The 22900-nt window shown below is 34.9% G+C and overlaps 1 protein-coding gene across 15 annotated transcripts in view; it reads right to left on the bottom strand.

Moving 5' to 3' along the window:
- Positions 1-22900, bottom strand: part of RALYL (RALY RNA binding protein like) — a 958719-nt gene that overhangs the window by 271098 nt on the left and 664721 nt on the right. The gene's annotated exons all lie outside the window — the stretch shown is intronic.

Genomic DNA, 22900 nt, shown 5'->3' with positions numbered 1-22900 from the left:
GAGAACATTAAGCTTGGCAGATATGAAATATTTTCCCCAAATTGGTGAGTATCTGAGTTATAAAACCAAACAAGAAAACCTATTTCCTATACAAGAGACCTAACTCTTCAGAATATTTCCATCCCATTTGCCATCAGTAAAGGGCTATAAAAGGTTCTGGGCAGGACATTCAGACATGATAAAACTGGTAGTTTGGGGACATTAATCTAACAACAGATTGGAAGCAACAAGGCTAGAAGTGATGACATGGTTCATCTTAGTAGGGGGATAAAATGACAAAGGCTGATGGTGATGGAAATGGCAGTGGAAAGAAAAGGGCTAAAATGAAAAAAAAGAATAAAAAACTCATGTCAAGATGCAGATTTATGTTAATCAATAAGAAGAAAGAGGAGGATGGGGAGAAAGGGAACAAAGATGTTGAGTGAGTGGAGAACATTAAGACGGCACAGAAGGATAAGGCAGAGAAAAAAATACAGATGGAGGAAGAGTGTCAAAAAGAGGATCACGAGCAGTTATTTATTGAAAATCCCATTTCACAAAATTAAACCAAATGACTAAGCCACATGGATTATTTTATTTATGTTTTATGACAACCCTATACATTAGATAATATCACTATCTCTAATCTATAGAAGGAGTAGAAAAAGCTTGGAAAATACCCCATGCATTGGCCAAAACCTACAGGCTGGAAAGCTGAAATCTGCACCAACAGAACTGGACATAGCAGAACTCAAGGTCATTTTATCCCTATCTGAAACTCTGTGTGATGGGCAGAGATTGTTGTCTTTCTTTTGAGCATAAGGCTCAGGGAAGTATTTCATTTGACAGTATAGACTAAGGTTTTCTGGATTTAAAAGTCCTTCTCTATTTTGGAGTATGGAGAGGCAGAACATAGTGGTTATCAGCTGCCTCGGGTGGGAGAGTTCAAGAGGTCCCTGGGAACTGGATCACAGGGGTCTGGTGACTGCTCTAAAATGGCATGCTCCAGTGCTGCATGGAGTCAGGAAGAGCCACCAGTAAATAGATCAGTCTGGGAAGATTGATGCCTCCTTCCCCACCTTGCAGCTCTGTCACACCCAATCGCTGCTAGCCCCACAGGGCTGTGACCCAGTCAGTTATCTGCAGTAAGCAGATACTCCAGGGGTTTGTACCTGCCTAAGTCACAGGGTAGTCTGTGTCTGCTCGACTAGGCCGCTATTCTCTGTCTTTATCCAGCAGGGAGTGGTGTGGCCTGTCAACCTCAGGCACTTGATGGAGACTGGAGGTGTTCACTCAGTTCCAGCCCCACCCTTAGTTTATGTTACTGAGTGAAGGGAACAACCCTGTGGGAGTTTGTTTCTGACCTTGCCAGATTCCTCTGCAGAGGAGAGGCTGATTTGAGTTCCCAGAACCTGTGTCTCAGGCCCTGTCTTTAGTCCTGCGGGTTTGTATTGGCAGCATGATCAGTTGTTGGCTGTAGCCTCTTGGCCTCCTTTGTCTATAGGCTGGTGATCCCCATGGAATATTAGCAGCCTTAAAGAAAGATGGAGACTTTACCTCTTTCATGTTTACATGGATGGAGCTGGAACATATTCTTCTTAGTAAAGTGTCTCAAGAACGGAAGAAAAAGTACCCAATGTACTCACCCTTATTATGAAACTAATGTAGGACCTTCACATGAAAGCTCTAACCCAGTTACAACCTAAGAATAGGGAGAAAGGGGAAAGGGAGGGGAGGGAGGGGGGAAGGAGGGGGAAGAAGGGAGATTAATGGGATTACACCTGTGGTGCATCTTACAAGGGTATATGTGAATCCTAGTAAATGTGGAATGTAAAGGTCTTAGCAAAATAACTAAGAAAATGCTACAAAAGCTATGTTAACTAATGTGATGAAAATGTGTCAAACGATGTATGAACCAAGTGTATGGTGCCCCACGATCATACTAATGTATACAGCTATGGTTTAATAAAAAAAAAAAAAAAATAGAAAAAAAACAAGTTGAACTGAAAAAAAAAAAAAAAGAACATAGTGGTTATGTAAGCCACAAACCTGGTGATCGTCTTTGAAACCTCTATTCCTTTTATCCTCCATTTTTAATCCATCACCTAACATCATTGATGTTATCTCTTAAATTGTTCTACCTTCACTGCTCCCTAGCTTATTGCAAACATTAACATCTTGTATCTAGACTATGGCAATTGCATTCTAAATTGTACCATAGCTATTATTTCCATACTACATTTTGTTTCTTATACGCTAGCTAGGATAATATTTTTAAAACATAAACTAGTCTTCATATTCTCCTCCTCAAAATGAAAGTAAAAATAGTATTCTCAAAAGCTGATGGATTTTTGTTGTCCTGAGAAAAATACCAAAGTCCTCCAATCACCAGGGGTACTTCATAGCAGTAGCTCTCACACTGGAGTCATTTTCAGTCCTTAAACAACCTGGGCCTTTGTTAATGTTGTCCCCTTTCCTAGAATATTCTCTAGTCCCCACCCTTATTCCACATTTTACTTGTTTAATATATATTACTTATCCTTTAGACCTCAGGTGAAATGTGACTTTGTCAGGAGTCTTCTTTAATCCCAGGAATAAAGAAGTTCCAAAACAAAAAATGTTCCCCTTCTACAGGCTCTTATGGGTCTGCACTTTTCCTGTGTAACCCTTATCTCTGTTGATAAATGCATATTCATAAGTGTGACTTTTTTTTCTTTTGATTGGTAGCACAAGAGAGGAATCACATTTTTTTTTTTATTCTTGAGGATTCATTGAGGGTATACAGAAGCATGTTACATTGATTGCTTTTGTTAGATAAGGACCATCTTATACTTGTGTCTCACCCCAAAAAAGTGTACCACACCCCTTGACACCCACCCTCTCCTTCCCTTCTTCAGCTCTCCTCATCCCCCACCACCCACTGTATACTAGGACCTTAATTGTCCTCATCTCAGAATTGAGTACATAGGATTCTTGTTTCTCCATTATTGTGATGCTTTACTAAGAATCATGGGAATTGGAGGCAAGATGGCCAACTGGAGCCAGCTTTCCACAGAGGCTCCCATCCAGAAGGATAGTGGAGAAAGGTGTGGGTCCAGCTTCAGTCTTTTACATGTGGATATCCAATTCTCCCAGCACCATTTATTGAATAGGGAATCTTTCCCCCAGTGGACGCTCTTGTTTGGTTTATCGAAGATTAGGTGGCTGTAAGTTGTTGATTTCATTTCCTGGTTTTCTATTTGATTCCAAATGTCTATGTCTCTATTTTTGTGCCAGTACCATGCTGTCTTGACCACTATGGCCTTATAATACAGCCTAAAATCCAGTATGATGATACGCCCGGTTTTGTTTTTATTACTAAGAACTGCCTTAGCTATACGGGTTTTTTTCTGGTTCTATACAAAACGCAGAATCATTTTTTGCAAGTCTTGAAAATAGGATGTTGGTATTTTAATAGGGATGGCGTTGAATCGGTAAATTACTCTGGGAAGTATAGAAATTTTAACAATTTTGATTCTTCCCAGCCATGAGCATGGTATGTTCAAAAAAGTACCAAAAATGGTACTTTTTAAGTTTGCCAGAAATTAGAATGATAAGTCAAGAGCTTTGGACCTTATTCTTCTGACATACCTAAATAGATGGCTGACAAAATCTCTTTAACAAAGATTCTGCTGTGTATGCTTTGAGTGATGCAATGTGCTCAACACTCCAGAGGGGGGAATAAATGATGATGAATTATTTATTATTCAGATATGAAAGCTGTCATTTATATTGTTATTGAAATATAGACTGTATGAAATTTTTTAATTATAAATTTAGAATAGTAATTAGATGCCAACCATTAAGAGGCATCTAGGTTTAACCCTTTGTAGCTATACACATTTTTAGAAACTGCCAATAATATTATGGCTCTGTCAGATATTTTATTAGCAAAGGTAAATATATGAGTTAATTTCTCCATATTTCATTACTGAGTATAAACAGAAGGAGTTTAAAAGTATAATAAAAATGGAAGGTAAAAGACAAATACTCAAGAATATTACTGAATTCATTTATTTATTCATTCATCCAATACTTGTTGAGATTCTACCATGAACCAGACACAAAGCCAGGTAAGGTGATGCAAAAGTAACAGAACTAGCCTTAGTTATAGCTTGTTGAAGGAAATGATATAAAGAAGTAAATATATCCAGGCACGGTGGCTCATGCCTGTAATCCTAGCACCCTGAGAGGCCAATGTGGGTGGATTGCTTGAGCTTAGGAATTTGAGACAAGCTTGAAAAGAGTAATACCTTATCTCTATTAAAAATAGAAAAAAAAATTGACCAGCCTGGAGGTAGGTGCCTATAGTCTCAACTACAATGGAGGCTGATCCAAGAGGATCACTTGAGCACAAGAGTGTGAGCCCTGATGATGCCCTGGCACTCTACCAAGGGCAACAGAATGAGAATTTGTCTCAAAAAAAGGAAATATAATTTTGAGCATAGTATGCACTTTAATAGAGATATTAAAGGGTGATGGGATAGTGAGTGCTTAGAAAAGGTTGGGTAGGGGAAAGGTGAGCATAGAAAAACTGGCTATAAATAGGAAAATGGAATATTTCAATAATAAAACTACTCGAGAATTGATCATTGTTATTTAAGTAGAACAAATTATCATGTGAATGTCTATAAAACCTAACTTTTCAGGAATATTTTTTTTAATCAAGAAAAGAAACTCCTACTTCCTCAAAGAATGTGGATAGGCAGGCACATTTATTGGTCACCATTTCTGGGGGCAACAGAATAAACCAATTCCTCCTCTATGAAGTGAAAACTTTAGACTACATAGTTTTGAAGTCTTTTCTGTTTATTGTATGCTTATAAAAACTAGAGTACAGAGTCAAAATGTCTCTCCAGTTGGATCTAAATCAATGGAAACCTCTACGATTAAGTGTGATGAACATGATAGCTTTAGGTCCAAAATGAAAATAAATCAGTAGTTTGTGGCTTTCACTGGTAGTGGAGGTGTAAGATTTCTGCTTGTTAAGAAAGATGTCATGACATACTGCCAATCCAGCCAGAGAAAATTGAAACTCTTTCTACTAATTCTACTCACAGTCTAAATTCTCCTCAATGAAACACATCTCAGATTCTTAGGTTCTTTAAGGGTAGGTAAAGTTTTTTAGAGACATTTAATAACTATTATTCTGCTTCATGGAGAAAAAGACAACAGTATACTTCATTAGTTCATTGCCCTTTAAATTATCTAAAATTTTGCTTATGCTTACAAGGGTATAATAGAAAATATGGAGTCTAGCTTTACATCTCCCAGTGAAATAAGCCTTTCCTTTTGGAATTGTAGATACTTTGTGTTCTGTAAAATTTTAAATGTGTAAAATTGACATTTGAAGGGAAACAATCAAAAAAAGTTAAATTTTACTATCTTCATAACTTAGAACAAAAACAAATAATTGTTCAAACATAGGTGTGTTCTCTTTTGTATATAAAGGTGTCACAAGATGTGTGTGTCTGTGTGTATATATATATATATATTATGTATGTGCATATCCAGTGTGATTGACATACATAAATGTAAATATCACACCAAATATATTTTCACTATGAGCCATTATAGTTCTGATGGCTTTCTATAGCCGTGCCCTGCTTTCTTAATCTACTGTTGTGTTCAGAACAAGTTCTTCTTTAAAAGGTGTCTTGGCAGGGTGATGACAATGGTCTGTGACCCAGAAAGAGGTTAAAACTATCTGGGCCATACAGAGCTCACACCCATGACCTATGACCCTAGCCACTTTACCTAGGTGCTTTGACCAACTCAGATAGGAAGCTTCATATAAATTTTATTAAGCATATAATATTTTACCTTCAAGTATTTATTGACTTATTTATTGTACCTCTAATAATTTTACCTTTTTAAAAATACTTTCTGAAAAAAAGTTCAGAAAGTAAAATCACTCCTCAGCAAAAATTTTCAATTATACTCAGAAAAAAATACATTTACCATGTATTGTGTAGATCCCTTCAGGGTCTCTGCATTATTCTAATGGCTTTTTCAGCCTTTACATTCTAAGCTTATCAGAAATTTGCCAATGCTGAGAATAAAGTTTGTGCGCTAACCATTCACATCAATTTCATGTGCAGTATTCATTATTGACAGAGATTATACTTCCATATATTTGATGTGTTTAAAGCTTTTAAGAGGACTTTCACCTGCAGTATCTTTAAATGCTTTGGAAATGAGGTCACTTTTGGTTACAATTCAAGAATTTCCAGTTGATACCGCTACTTAATAGAAAAAATAATGAAAAGGACAGTGAAAGAATAGAATAAGAAAGTGGGCCATGAAATTACTTTATTTGACCATCCTAGTAGTACCCTCAATTTTAGAAGTAGCATAAGTTAGTGACAATGATTTATTACATAGAACACGAAGTCTTAACTTCCATAGATTCAGTCAGTATTTCCTGGACTCAGTTCAGATTTTTCCTTCCCTTCAATTTCCTTCTGATGTTTAGGTCTCAAAAAAAATCAATCCCTGAGTTACTGCTGAGATTAATAGCTACAAATCTATGGAAAAACAATTTGTTCCTCTAACTGATGCAAAAATTGATTTAGGGAATAATGAAGCTTAGTAGCAGAGCCAATCCCTGATGGTGGAAAAACAGAATGTAGAGAATCAAGTTTTAATTCTAAATGTGTTATCAACCACGAGTCTTAGGCTCTGAAAACACAATAAAACAAGAATCAAGTCTTTAAATTAACTAGAAACTATTACATTATCTATGTATACATTTTCACTGTCTAGTCATCTGTTTATGGATGTTTGGGTTGACTCCCTATCTTGGCAATTGTGAATAGTGCTGCAGTAAACCTGGAAGTGCAGATACCTCTTTGATATGCTAATTTCCTTTCCTTTGATTGAGTATCTACCCAGTAGTGAGATTGCTGGGTCATATGGTAGTTCTTTTTTCTAAACAATTTTTTTGGGCTTCTTCATAGTTTTTCATAGTTTACATTCCCATTTCCCTTTCCCCACATCCTTACCAGTACTTATCTTTTGTCTTTTTGATAATAACCATTTTAATTGGAGGGAGATAATATCTCATTGATTTTGAATTACATTTTTCTGATGATTAATAATGTGCAATATTATTTCTATATAACTGTTGGCCACGTGCACATCTTCTTTTAAGAGATGTTAATTCAACTCTTTTGCCCATTTTTTGATCATATTTTTATTTTTTTGCTCTTAAGTTGAATTACTTATATATTCTGAATGTTAATCCCTTGTCAGATGTATAGTTTGAAAATATTTTCCCTCATTGTGTAGATTTTCTCTTCACTCTGTTGATTGTTTCTTTTGTTCTGTAGAAGCTTTTTAGTTTTATTAAATCCCACTTATCTATGTTTGATTTTGTTGCCTGTGCTTTTGAATTCTTGTCCAGATAAAATTTTGCTTAGACTCTTGTCATGAAACATTTCCCCTGTGTGTTCTTCTAGTAGTTTTATAGTTTCTGGTTTTGCATTTACATCTTTAAATCCATTTTTTTTTTTAGTTAATTTTGTGTATGGCCAGTGATAGTGGTCTAGTCTTATTCCTGTACATAAAGTCTCACTCCTGTACATTCCTGAATATAAATATACAGTGTTTCCAGCATGATTTTTTGAAGAAATTAACTTTCCCCCAATGTATGCTCTTGGTACTTTTGTCAAAAATTAGCTGGCTGTAAGTATGCAGGTTTATTTCTGTTGTTCTCTATTTCGTTATCGATCTATGTGTCTATATTTGCATCAGTACCATGTTGTTTTGTTTATTATAGCTTTGTAGTAAATTTTGAAGTCAGATAGTGTGATGTCTTCAGCTTTGTTCTTTTCACTCAAGGTTGATTTGACTATATGGAATCTTCTGTGGTTCCATCCAAATTTTAGTTTTGTTATTTTTTTTTTATTTCAGTAAAGTATATTATTGGAATACTCCTCATCCACAAAAAGGAATAAAATCATTTATGGCAACATGAATAAACCTGGAGGACATTGAGTGAAGTGAGCTAGGCACAGAAAAACCAATACTACATGATGTTACTCTTGTGTAAAATCTAAAAAAGCTGATCTCATAAAAGTAGGACATAGGATAGTGGTTGCCAGAGTATGGGGAAGTGAGGGGAAAGGGGTACAGGGAGAGATTGATTAACTGGTATAAGGTCATAGTTAGATAGGAGGAATAAGTTCTGGTATACTATTGTGCAGAAGGATGATTATAGTTAACGATATTTATAGTATATTTCATTATAGGTAAAAGAGAAGATTGAGATGTTCTTACTACAAAAAGTGAACTGATGTACAAAATAATGAAAATGCTAAATATCCCGATGTAATCATTATCATATACATATGCATGAAAACATCTCACTGTACCCCATAAATATGTACAGTTTTTATGTGTCAAATAAAAAATTATAATATGCAAAAAAATACCATACATTAATAAATAACTAGCCTAGTTGTTTAATAATTAGTGCAACAAAAGTACTTATGAGAAAACCACCATGTGGCATTTCATGTCACTTCCAAAGTGTGCCTTAAACATTGCTAAATTGCTTAGGACATAATGTATTTTTAGATCCTTTTAATACCTCTTATGAAATAAGGAAATTCGGGTTGTCAGTAGAGAAAAAAAAACTCCCAAAACTGAGAACAAAAAGGCCTTAGTAGATAAACATCATTCGCAGACATTTGTGAATATAAAAAAGCATGAGATATTTCATCAACAGATAGTGATAGATTTGGGACAAATGACTGCAATTCTAGTTGCTGGAATAGGTACACAAGTAAGGTAATCTATTTCTTTTATTCTTCAACCAGTATTGATTGCAGGCTTCCTAGTGCCAGACTATTCTGGGGAGAAAGCAATGAAAGAAAGGATCTGGTATCTGTCTTTTAGGGTTGCAGTCCTAAAATGCTTAGGTAAAATATAATTTACATACAGGGTACATACTTGTTACAAAAGAATACATTAAAAGATCAATTTTACTAGCCACCAAGAGCCCTAGACAAATTTATCAGGAGGAAGTGATTGTCTAAACTAGCTGCTAAACAATGAGTAGGTTAGCTAAGAGCAGAGGAGAGTGTTCTAAATGGAAGTTGCATAAGGAACTAAAAATCTAAAGAGTGCCTCAGAAAACAAAAGAATTTTCAGTGTCAGGTACTAATCTGAATACATAAGGTGAGATGCCAAGAAATGTGACTGAAAAGTAAGATAACACCAGATTAAGAAATGCTTTGCATTTCTTAAGTCATAAAATTAGACAACATTTCTTAACATGTTTTTATGCAATAATTGAAAAATCTATTTACTGTAACAATTAACAGTTTAGATAGGTAAATAATAGTAAGGCTTTCCGTTAATACTGATGTGGAAACTGACTCAGAATATCAAAAAGGAATAGCCAATAAAACTGTTCAAAGGTGTGCAACCTGCAACACATGGATTATGTGAGAACTGTTTTTACTTATCTGTGGTGTCGGATATCCTGAAAATTATGCATGGAGTTTTTTTTTTGTTTGTTTGTTTGTTTTTCTCATCTTTCATTAGTGCTTGTGTATTTACTGTGTGGCCTAAGGCTGCTGGGGTCCTGCCCCAGGGGCAGGATCCTACAAGACCTGTGGAAACGGTGGTGATTGACTGGGAAAAATGAAAGTGAAAGTGGCAAGAGATAAAGGGACTGGACACACAGAATGGGGTTTTAAAGAGTGGGCACAGGGGTCCACTGATACCTTGTGGGGATTCAGAGAGTGGCCCTGAGTGCTTGTTCCACCCAGCTTTTACTGACGGCGATTTTTTTTATTTAGCCGAGGGGGTAAGCTGAGAAAGGGAACAAAAATATCAGCTGTTTCTATGAGTAAGCATGTTAGTTCTGATTCTCTCTATAATCACTAACTTTAAGGGTCTGGGCAGTATTGTGAAATCTGGAACCTGAGCATTGTGTGGGGGCAGCCTCCTGTCTGTGGTCATGCACACAGATCCCTTGGGAGAGGTTAGACCTCTCTAGTTTCTCCATGGAGTAGATGCAGTGGTCTCAGTTCTCTGAAGAATAGGAGGAAAAGAGGAATTTTCCCTGTATCTCCCCCCGGAGGCATTTCCCTCTATGGTTAGGGTATAAGCCCTGCTCCCCATATTTCAGGGCTCTTCCTATTCCCTTGATTTCTGTTCTGGTCATTATAAAAATCTCCACAATGGGTGTTTGCTTTGATTGTTTACTGGGCAAGGGTCAGCCTGGTTAATGTTCCTTCCCAGGCCTTGCACACAAACTTCTGCTATGGCCATTATTCTTCAGAGTGCTTACAGACCCAGCTAGGGTGTTTGCAAGCTATATTCCTTACAGGCCAGGCTTCCAGTAAAAGTAGAAACTGCCCAGACAAGTAATTCAACTGTTATTTTCAACAAAAGCTAGTGAAATTGTTTTTATTCTGCCTTGCTCAGCTTATTTTTCTGTTTTTCCCCTTTTCTGGGGTTGTTTTCCCTTGCCAAGAATGGGGTCTTCGGTCCCCATTCTCCCTGCATAAGAAAAATCTTCTTCCAATGTGTGGCAGACAACAAAAGATTGGACATCCCAACTCGATAACACAAAGTGAAGATGCTTATATATTGACTGTAGTGGCCTCTAGATGTACTTGAATTTCCAGGAAAGTTGGCAGGTAATGTTTATTCGAATTAGGACAAGTAATGAAATATCCACTTCTAGCCAAATAAATATAATAAAATCTTAACAATTTGCAAATAGCTTGATAGAAGATACTGCTATATTAGTTTTCTACCTGGAAAATAAACATTTCCCAAGACATAAAAATCAAAAGAATTTCAAGAACTCTATTATTTTTAATCATGACAAATACACATGAGGGAGAAGTTTATAATTTTTCTTAAGTCATACTTTATAATAATCATAAAAACTTGATAATGACCCCAAACCATAAATAACTTCCTAAGAAAATATCTTAAACTAGTTTTATTACCACTAAAATATGGCAATGACAAATATTTGTTATGAAGCTACATGAAGCTGTACTGTTATTAAGTACATAAAGACTATATTAAGGTATAAAAAAATACCCTTTAGAAAGTCTCCTGGTATAAGGCGGTACCTGTCGCTCAGTGAGTAGGGTGCTGGCCCCATATACCAAGGGTGACAGGTTTGAACTCAGCCCCAACCAAACTGCAGCAAAAACATAGCCGGGTGTTGTAGTAGGCACCTGTAGTCCCTGCTACTCAGGAGGAATTTCCTAAGCCCAAGAGCTGGAGGTTGCTGTGAGCTGTGATGCCAAAGCACTCTACCTAGGGCAACTCCATCTCTTAAAAAAAAAAAGTCTCCTGGTATAAAGAATTGTTTGATAGTTTTATTTCAAGTATCAATATATATCAGTGATTGGAATTTTAGTTATAAAGAATAATGGAATATTGTAGTACATCTTACATGGTTCCATATTCAATCATCTTGGATCCAAAATGAAATCAGATTATCATAATGGGTGTGATTATATTGAATTTAATATTTAGGACATATATTTGAAAATGAGTACTATTCAAATATGTCTTACACTTTGCACCCTATCCCTAAGTTAGCACTAGTAAATAACAATGTCGGCAACTTACTGAGAATGTTGAGCTCCAAGCCACATCATCCTTTTACATTCAGATAAGAAAGGCAAGACCAGGCAATTCAGCTTGAAGTATTCATGTATGTCAAAATACTATGACTGCTGATTTCATTGCTGTCAGTAATAATCTGAGATAAAAGGTATTATCAAAGATTAGTAGCTTCCCCCCAAAACCGAACACCATAGACAGCTGTTTCCATCAAATAGAAATGTTATAAATTTTGTAACATGATGAATAGCTGTATTTAGTATAAAAGAACTGGTTAACTTAACATGGTTCTAATTTCCCGAGAACTATTTTCATAGACCCAAATGAGAATATAAGCAACAAACATATCTCTGATCTTTATGTCACAATTTCTTATATCTTGTTCTTGGTTATTAAGTTCTTTCCCAATACTCAAGTTTCAAAAAATATTTTTAAAATAGAATTTTTAATGACTTGTTTTTCTTTCAATATCAAATAAACTTCTATGTCCATTCAAATAGATTCCTCTCAAACTCTGGTTTGGGTTCTGGAAAACTGGGAAAGTGAACGATATGAAAAATATTTCTATCTGGATATAAGTAAACAAATTTTGGAAACCTTCAGGGAATATCATTTCTAGAGCCTCTTTGGGAAACTCTGTACCCATTTGCCAAATTTGAGTGTATCATTTGTGTCAGAAATGATGATTAGAAAAAGGTGTGTTGTGACTATTACATACACATAATAATTAATTTTTTTTTTTTAAATCTCACTTTGTTGCCTTCAGTAGAGTGCTGTAGCATCACAGCTCACAGCAACCTCCAGCTCTTGGGCTTAGGAGATTCTCTTGCTTCAGCCGAGTAGCTGGGACTACAGGTGCCTGCCACAATGCCCGGCTATATTTTTGTTGTAGTTTGGCCAGAGCTGAGTTTGAACCCACCACCCTCAGTATATGGGGCTGGTGCCCTATTCACTGAGCCATAGGCACTGCACAATAATTAAAATTGTTTTAAAAAGAAAAATGTTTCTTTAAGGCTGCATAATATTCTATGGTGTACATATACCGCAATTTATTAATCCATTTGTGGATCGATGGCCACTTGGGCTTTTCCCAGGACATATGCAGCCTTAAGGAAAGATGGAGACTTTACCTCTTTCATGTTTACATGGATGGAGCTGGAACATATTCTTCTTAGTAAAGTATCTCTAGAATGGAAGAAAAAGTATCCAATGTGCTCAGCCCTACTATGAAACTAATTTATGGATTTCACATGAAAGTTATAACCCAGTTATAACTAACCCACCTAAGCATATGGGGAAGGGGGTGAGGGAGGGGAGGGAGGGGGGAGGGGGCAGAGGGAGGGTGATTGGTGGGATTACACCTGTGGTGCATCTGACAAGGGTATATATATGTGAAACTTAGTAAATGTAGAATGTAATTGTCTTAACATAATAACTAAGAAAATGCCAGGAAGGCTATGTTAACCAATGTGATGAAAATGTGTCAAACGGTCTATAAAACCAGTGTATGGTGCCCCATGATCGCATTAATGTACACAGCTATGATTTAATAAAAGAAAGAAAGAAAGAAAGAAAGAAAGAAAGAAAGAAAGAAAGAAAGAAAGAAAGAAAGAAAGAAAGAAAGAAAGAAAGAAAGAAAGAAAGAAAGAAAGAAAGAAAAAAAGAAAGAAAGAAAGAAAGAAAGAAAAGAAAAATGTGAGTTTCTTATAGGTAGTTTTGGGAGGACAAGTTCAGTACTGAGAAAAAAATTTTATGACCACTTTTAAAATTCAAATGACCATGTTTACCTTTCTACCTTATCAAAGCTAAAGATGGATGTATCCACATAAATAAACTTTTCCTCAGACCCCAATTAAAAAAAGTTTTCTTATTTTGTGCAAGTTTATTTTTAATTGGGCTCTAGCTTCTAATTAATTATTTATACTAAAAATTAGGTAAAATTAAATGTTCCATGTGATCTGTATGCATTTGTAAGTACCATATTGTTGATTTTATGTTATATTTAATTATCACATAAAATAAAAAAATTATAGTCTCAAAATGCAAGTAAAGAATAAGTTATAACCCTATGTTATACATTTGAAAATAGACTTGAGTTGAAAGACACTCAAATTGTTGAAAGAAGAAACAGTATGAAATAGTCAGACTTATCTTCATGAACCCAGGAAAGGTGACTTCAAAGTCAAAATTCCTACTGCCTGTGGAACCTATTAAGAAGACAGCTAACCAGCAATTTGAAGAACAGTGTGTGTTTATTTAAGGAAATACCCCCAGCTGTTACTCTAAGATAGTTTCAAGTTCACTAGGGGTCAAAAGAATTGTATAATATAAAATAAAACATTTTCCAAGGATAAGCAGCCTAAGGCATGAAACATTACAAAAACATATGTCACATGCTCTGTAGTTTGCAAAAATAGATGTGAAAAATGACGTTCTACAGATAATATAATGTCAATGATAAGGGACCGTTAAGTCCTTGAGTAAATATTAACTCATTTATAATGTAGTCCTGTATAACTAAAGATGTCAGAAATTCCATTGTTAGAATGAGACTGCAATTCAGTAAGTAACACAAGAAAATCAATAACTAGAAAAAAGGATATGAATTGAAACGTTATGCCAAACAATTTAGCTGTTCTAGACCAAAAAGAATGTTAATGACTTGCAATGAATTACTAAAAGCACTGCAGAACATTGTTCTAAGTTCTGAATACCTCTTATTCTTTTGCAGAAAAGATAGCAAAAGAGGCAAATACATTCAACTGTGGGTATTTTGATTGCATATATTTATGTAAGACTTTCCTTAAGATACATTTTAGTTTTATATAACTGGAAAAATATGGATATTAGTCAAACATTATAGTTTGCTTTTCAGAGTTAATTTTTTTAGTTTATTTAGGAGACATATAAACTTATTTTTCACACTAGTTAATAGTCATATTTTAATTTAATTTTGGGTATTCAGTTTCTTAACTATTAGAAGTCAAAATTAGAAGTATTTTGAAATTGCAATGAAAATTATGTGTCCGTGGCCACTAGGTTACTGCTCTTTTGATTATCGCCCTATGACATAAATTACACTAATCATATATGGCAAAGTGCTTAAAAAGTTTCCAACATATGGTACAATTCATTGTATGTTCAAATTTTATCATTTTTCTTTTTATTACCAATTCATTTAGATCATTACCATTTTCTAACTGGGTGAAACAAAATTCTAATGATAAAATTATGTAAAATTAGAATTCAGACAGTTAAATAATAAACACCTTAAACTTAGTGGGAGGAAGGCAGCTTCTGAGAAAGTTGGGGTGATCTTCAAAGCCTAGTTAGATGCGTCACTTACAAAAGCAATGTAATCTAAGTTGACAAAACTGAATATATTTTCTATTTCTTTGTAGAAAGTTTAACCTTACATATCCTAAAGAACAATATGAATATATTCCCTTACTTAGTTTTATGTATGTTTTTTAGTACCTCAAGTAATCACACTCAGGTTAACTGTAACAGCCCTTCCCTTTTAATGCTGACTTGTGCTGGTGTCATGGCTTTTCATACAGCTGCCTGTCTCCTTTTTGTTGCCCACTTCCATGATAGCTGGTATTTAAATTTAATCACATAAAATTGCCATTTTTGAAAATCAAATACACACACACATACATATGTATAAACACACACACGTATACCTTACAATTTCTTTATCTTCTTTATCCATTCACCTGTTGATAGACATTTAGGTTGATTCCATTATTTTTGAAAGTAAAAATGGAAATTTCATATTGTTCAACTTGAAGAGATAGACCTCCCAAAGAGCATAATTACACCAGTTGAGCATAATTATACCTGTTGCCTTCCAACCTTCCAATGATGGGATATGTTAAGAAAACAAAAAAGACTGAGGCAGTGCCTGTGGCTCAGTGAGTAGGGTGCCAGCCCCATAAACCAAGGGTGGCAGGTTTTCTGGCCCTCGTCAACCAGAAAAAAAAAAAAAAAGGCATTTCCTATACCATCCTATTCTCTATTGATGCTTATGAACGGTCATCTTTTCTTATGAACATGTCAAATTACCTTCATGAATTGCATTCATGAAAGTATTTTACTTTAATTTTTGTTGGCTTTTGCTTATTTTTGATTGACAAACATCACATACATTTATAATGCACAACATGATGTTTTGATATATGTATACATTATGGACTGTTTAAATCAAGCTAATGGACATATCCATTCCTTCACATACTTCATGTCTTTGTGGTGAGAATAGTTAAAATCCATTGGCTCAGCAATTGCAAGTACACATTACACTGTTGTAACTATAGTCACCATGTCATACAATACCAAGGTCTCGCAATTAAGTTTGAGAACTTGTCATCGTGCACTTCTGTTGGCAGTGCTATACAAACAACTCAGTAAGGTTTCATAACCTTGGTTATCAGTGTCTTACTGTTGTGTTCCTGTTGACATGTGGCTGTGCCTTGCTGAGTGGCATTCATTATTGTTCTTGTTTCTGTGTGCCTTCACAAGAATGTTAGAGCTTGAGTTAGAGCAATGAAGAAACATTCGTAAACTTCTTGTCAAACATAACAAGAGTGGAAGTGAAATCAGGGACACGTTAATGCAAGTTTACAGGGATAAAACCATGAAGAAAATGGCAGCATACAAATGGAGTATGTTTTTCTTTCCTTCTTTCTTTTTTTTTTTTTTTCTTAGTCGTGCTGGGGTTCTGAAACTGTCTGCTATCTGAATTTCAGAATGGAGTATGTTTTTCAGAGGGGAGAGAAAGCATCACTGATAAAATGTTCGGATAGCTAGTCAAAAGCAGAACTGAAGAAAGTATTGCAAAAATTCATCAAATTGTGTGTCAAAATCATTGGCTGATATGAGAAGCCCCCCCCCACCCCAACTTGCCCACCCAACCTCTGGTCATCACTGTTCTACTCTGTGCTTCTGTGAGTTCCACATGGTTGGATTACACATATTAGGGAGGAGATCATGAAGTATTTGTTGTCTGTGCCTAACTTATCACTCAGCATAACACCTTCTAGGTTTATCCATGTTGCCATAAATTACAGGATTTTCTTCTTTTTAAATTTTTTTTGCTCACAGCAACCTCAAACTCTTAGGCTCAAGCGATTCTCTTGCCTCAGCCTCCAGAGTAACTGGGACTACAGGCGCTCGCCACAACGCCTGGTTATTTCTAGACACAAGGTCTCACTCTGGCTCAGTCTGGTCTCGGACCTGTAAGCTCGGACAATCCACCCGCCTCAGCCTCCCAAGTGCTGGAATTACAGGTATGAGCCATCACGCCTGGCATAGGAGTTCTTTTTAAAAGTTGACTAGGATGCCACTGATATCTATCTACCTATCTATCTCATGTATATACGCACACACATATACGCACATACATATACGTACATAAACATAAAAATGCCCATGCATTTTCTTTATCCATTCATCTGTTCATGAACATTTATATTTATTCCATATCTTGATTACTATGAATAATTCTGCAGTAAATATGGGAGCGCAGATATTTCTTTGAGATGACTTTATTTTCTTTGAATACATACATAGTGGTGAAATTGCTGGTATTTGGTATCACTTTAATTTTTTGAGGAATGCCCATACTGTTTCTTATAATGGCTGTACTAATTTATATTCCCACAAACAGTATAAAAGAATTCTGCTTCTGTACATATTTGCCAACATTTGCTATTTCTCACCTTTTTGATAAGCATCTCAACAGGTGTGAGGTGATACCTATTTGTGCTTTTAATTGCATTTCCCTGATGAGTAGGGATGTTGAAACATTTTTTTCATATATACATTGACCATTTGTATGTCATCTTTTGAGAAATGACATAGGGGTTTTGTCCTTTTTTCAATCAAGTTATTTGTTTTCTTGCCATTGAGCTGTTTGAGCTCTTTGTACATTTTGAATATTAACCTCTTAGATGTATAGTTCACAAAACAGACTTACAGGCCAATGACACTGAAAAGAGAACCCAGAAATAAATTGAAGCACTTTTAGTCCACTCACCTTCTACAAAAGTATTAAGAACACACAATAATGTCTTCAATAGTGTTGGAAAAACTATATATTCATATGTATAAGAAAGAAATTTGATCCTTTCCAACTCAAAATAGATTAAAGACTTAAATGTCAGACCTGGAACTGTAACTCAACTGCTGAAAGAAAATATGGGATAAAAGCTTCTTGACATTGATTGGTCTGGGCCAAGACCTTCTGGATATGACCCCAAAAAGCATAGGCAAAAAATGCAAAATTAGACAAATGAGATTTCATCAAACTAAAAAGCTCTTTCATAACAACAACAACAAAAAAATCAATGTAGTGAAAAGACCACCATGAAATGGGAGAAATTATTTGCAAACCACACATAGTAGTATGTTTAAATAATAGATTGATAATTTACATTTAACACCAATTTTATTTTGCTATGAGTCCAGTTGTTTCACATGTATAATTTTTCTCAGTAAATACAAATGCACATTAGTTTTTTAACTGCAAGATTCCTTGAAGACATAAATCATATTCTATAGAGAACATGTACCTGAACACCTGGGGACAGAGTCAATGTCATGTTTTTATGCAAGTCTGGATATAAATGAAGCTCGGTTTCTTAGAAGAGGGAAACTAAAAGAGTAGATGATGTATGACAGCCAAGTTGTTTTCTGAAGGTACAGAAGTTAACATATAATGCACAAATGCTCACGCTCTACAAATGGGACCTTTGATTGTGTAGAGCATTGTTAAACAGAAAATCAGACTTTATGAGAGAGAGTGGGTGAGGGATACATATCCCTATAGGCAGAACCAGCCACAGGCTAGAGCCTGTAAAAGCCAGTGATTAAGGTTATGAGGCAGACTAACACATATTTCCATTTAAGGTCTACCTGTATCAAGCGTGCCATCAGTCAGCCTTTGTACATCTTTGCTCCCAAACTGGTATCTCAGGTCCCTTTGTGCATGCTCAATCAGACCATACTGATTCAATTCTTGCAGATCTGGTTCCACAGAGTAATATAAAGTTACAACTTCTCAAACCATGTTAGTTAGAGCTATGGGTCCTCAAACTGTGGCCCGCGGGCCACATGAGGGGGTGTGATTGTATTTGTTCCCATTTTGTTTTTTTATTTCAAAATAAGATATGTGCAGTGTGCATAGGAATTTGTTTGTAGTTTGTTTGTTTTTTTTTTTTTTTAACTATAGTCCGGCCCTCCAACGGTCTGAGGGACAGTGAACTGCCCCCTGTTTAAAAAGTTTGAGGACCCCTGGTTCAGATGCATGACCAGAACTCTCTACAAGCATCAAAAACAGAGAAATAATGTCCTTGGAAGAACCTTTACTAATCAAGCTCCAAATCATTTCTTTTTAGTGTAAATGTTAAAAAGTTAAAAACCTAGATAATATTTTCAGCCGGTTATGGAATGAAGGAAATCAACATTTGATATATGAAATAACCTGGGAATTAATAGTCATTGATTTCTTTACCTTCACAGTTATAAACAAATTACAGTATCAATATAAATATTTGTTTTGAATAATAATCCATTGTTAATTTGGTGTCTAATCTTTGATAAACAATTTCAATAAATACTCATAAGATTTGTATAAAACACAACATAGTAATAAATATGTAAGTGATAGCTAAGACAACTCATGTTGTAACAATTATAGAATATAAAAGCTATTACTTCTGATCACTAAGAGAACGCTTCTGCATCAGTTGAGACTACCAAAAGTCTGATTTCCACCTACCAATGCCCTAAGAAGTCTTACAACAATTCTACCAAAATATGAATTTATTTTCTTCTCATAGAAATATTTTTATAAAAACAGGGAGAGAATCAATGTATGAGGAATACAAAGATATTTATATTAAGATAAACCAGATAATATTCTGGGTCAAATATTTTTTTGACTTCTAGATGACCACAATTTGATTATTTTACAAACATTGATTAGATATATGTTTTGCCTAGTATGGAGTATAATTAAAAATAATTAAATTATTAAAAAAATAATAATTTAATAATAAATAATAATAAAATAAAAAAATAATTCTTGGCAGGGTACAGCGGCTCATTCCTATTATCCCAGCACTTCAGGTGGATCACATGAGTTCAGGAGTTTGAGACTAGCTTGAGCAACATAGCAAGACCCCATCCTTAAAAAAAAGTATTATCTGGATGCGGTGGCACATGCCTATAGGTTTAGCTAGTCAGGAGGATAAAGCAGGGTAATGCTTAAGCCCAAGAGTTTGAGGGTGCAGTCAGCTATTATCACACTACTGCACTCCATCCTGGGTGACAAAGTGAGACCTTGTCTCTAAAAACAATAAATAAATAAGTGAATAAAATAACAAATATTGTAATTTTCATTTTAAGAAAAGTATTACAGGAGTCATTTAGAAATGTAGTGATTCTTAGAAGTTAGTAGATACATACTATGTTTGAATTCAGTTAAAATGAAATGTGCTTTTCAAAATTCTGCATTATCTGTCCTGCTCTATCTACTGAATGTCTTTGATGATTTTTTTTTTATTCACTCCGCTTACTTGACTCCTTTTTGTTCCTTCAATTTTCCCAAGTTTCTCAGGGACTTTGTATATGATGTTCCTACTTAGGATTATGCAGAGAAAAGCAGAATCCACTCCCTGACTTCCTTCAGGTGTCTGATTAAATGTCACCTTAATAAGGGTGGCTTTTCCTGATTTCCCCAGGCAATTCAGAAATTCTTCCATCTCACTTTGTAAAACCCCCTTTTCCCCTTGCTTGCTTCATTTTCTTCCATAACACTTAGCATACATGGCCTGTTACATATATGTTTGTGTGTCATCTTCCCATCCTTCATAAAACATTGTTTTGTTTGCTGCTAAATCCCTAGCACTAGAGTAGTGTCTGGAAAGGAATAGGTAATCACAAATACATTGTTGAATGGATAAAACTTCATTATACGGTGATGGATTGTTATGGGAAAAGGATTATATTATGTGCTGAGAATGCATCAATGACAAATTTAAAAAACCTCATATAAAATCAACACAGACATTACTAGGATAAATATATAATTTTTCATATGAAAGAAAGAAGGAATGTAGAAATTATAAATAAAGTTATATCAGCTGGAAAAGAGAGAAGAGAAAGATTTGACTTGGACTCTGAAGAGACCTTTATGAAGGATGTGGCATACAAGTGAAACCTTGAACAGAGAAGATTTCTATATGTGAAGATACAGGTGAAGGCTAACTATCAGCAGGAAGATAAACAGGCAAAGGCATAGAGATATGAGAGTACACAGTGAATTTCAGGTTCAGTCCAGTGGCCTGATGAAGGTTAGAATATAGGTGAAGTAACCTAGGAAGCAAGTAGGTAATGAGTGGATCACAATCTTTATAAGGTCATGCTTTTATTGATTTTCTAGTTCAGTGATTCCCAACCTTTGGGACTATGAAGATAAAAAAAAAAAAAAAACACGAAACATTATGAGATCTGCAGGTAATATAGTTGATTTTTTTTTTGTAATAGAGTTGACTTTTTAAGATAAATTGTACGGTATCAAAAGTAATTACAAATTTATACCACCCTTTAAATATATCTGTTTCCATTAAATACATTTTAGAATTTAAAAAAGCATATATGGGTGTTCAGGTGAACACACATGTGTGTTCTTGCACATGCATGCATATTTTCTTCATTCTATAGGCAATGACTAACATTATATGGATTTTAGGGTACCCTGTAGTAACTCCATGGTTCCTCATGCATCTGAAACATGTAAGCCCAGAGCCACAATCTAGTTAACAAGAAACCATCCTACGTGTTTTGCATAGGAGAATGACATATGAGGCCTATGTTGGGGAGGAAATGGGGGCTAGAGATGGAAGATACCTTAGAAAACATGATCTTAGTAGGAAATGCTAACATTACAGAAGAAGAGATTACAATCCACAGAAATAATAAATATTGGCCAAGAATTTAAGCTGAGGACTATAATGACTATGTTCAGATTCCTGAAGTGATCTCATTAAGTATTTCCATAATAATACAGATAAGGTGGGCAAGCTCATTCAAACACATCATTCACAATCAAAAATGAATACTTGCTCCATTTTTAGTAAAATAAGAAGAAATACTATACACCTTAACCTGGATTTGCTATGGTACAACTATTGAAGCATTTTCAAATTCTACATTTAATATCTTGAGAATTCTATTCTATTTTTCCTTTATATATGTATTTTAGAAATATATTCATTTTTAAGACCATTTTATCCATGTGTCTTTTTTTAAAAGCTCAAAAATGTTTTCTCAAGGTCATCTGGAGTTTCAGCAAATTACAGGTATCCCTTGTTTCGTACAGAATATGAATTTCTGAAAATCTAAACATACAATTCCTATTTTAACAAATATCTCTATGATATATGTATGAAAATCTTAACATTTCAATAAACTAAAAAGTTAACACTTAGCTATAATAATCACAATTCCAAGATATCTGATATGTAAAAATAGGTTTAGGATGTTTAGAGTTCTTTAAAATGTTCTTGCCTGGGTCTGGCAAAATCAACGTCTGATATATGCAAACATTTTTTTAGACCACTCAACAAATTCAGTATCTAATTAAAAGTCATTATGCAGATAAGTATGGCTAAAATCTCTTATCTGAATGAACACTGAAGCTGTTTATTTTTCATGACAATTTCTCTCTTCCTCTTGTATTGGGAATTATAAATAAACAATCTAGATATGAGTGAAAAATGAATTTTAAGGTCCCACATGACTTCTCAAAAGCTTAGTACATTTGTGCCTTAAAATCTCTCTTACAAGTATTTTTGTTCTCCCTCTTTTCAAACCCCTGATTTAACACCACATGCTCCTCTACTATTCCTTTCGTCGAGTCCTCTGAAAGGAACTTATGTTATTTTTACTAAAAGATATTATTAAATCTTTGGGGAATGAGCAAATTCCAAAGTTGATTTATGTACTGTTCCAATTTTAAAGAGAATCTTCAGAATTTTCCTTCTTTCCCACAGTGAGGTTTTCTTTGATTAGTGGGAATGATTGCTTTAATTGGATTGGAATAGCCTCTTTGTGAGTTTATGCCTTCTACATGATCAAACACACACATAAAATATATGATTAAAAACAGAAGTACCCTGGATTTTGGTGATGAGATAATTCCAATATTTCTGTATACCCACTGGATGGCAAACAATTGCATTATCATTCACTTTTGTAAATATTAGTGTAA

This window comes from Nycticebus coucang, chromosome 13 (assembly GCF_027406575.1).
Source record: "Nycticebus coucang isolate mNycCou1 chromosome 13, mNycCou1.pri, whole genome shotgun sequence".
Classification (NCBI taxonomy): Eukaryota; Metazoa; Chordata; class Mammalia; order Primates; family Lorisidae; genus Nycticebus; species Nycticebus coucang.
This window is presented reverse-complemented; position numbering and strand designations above follow the sequence as displayed.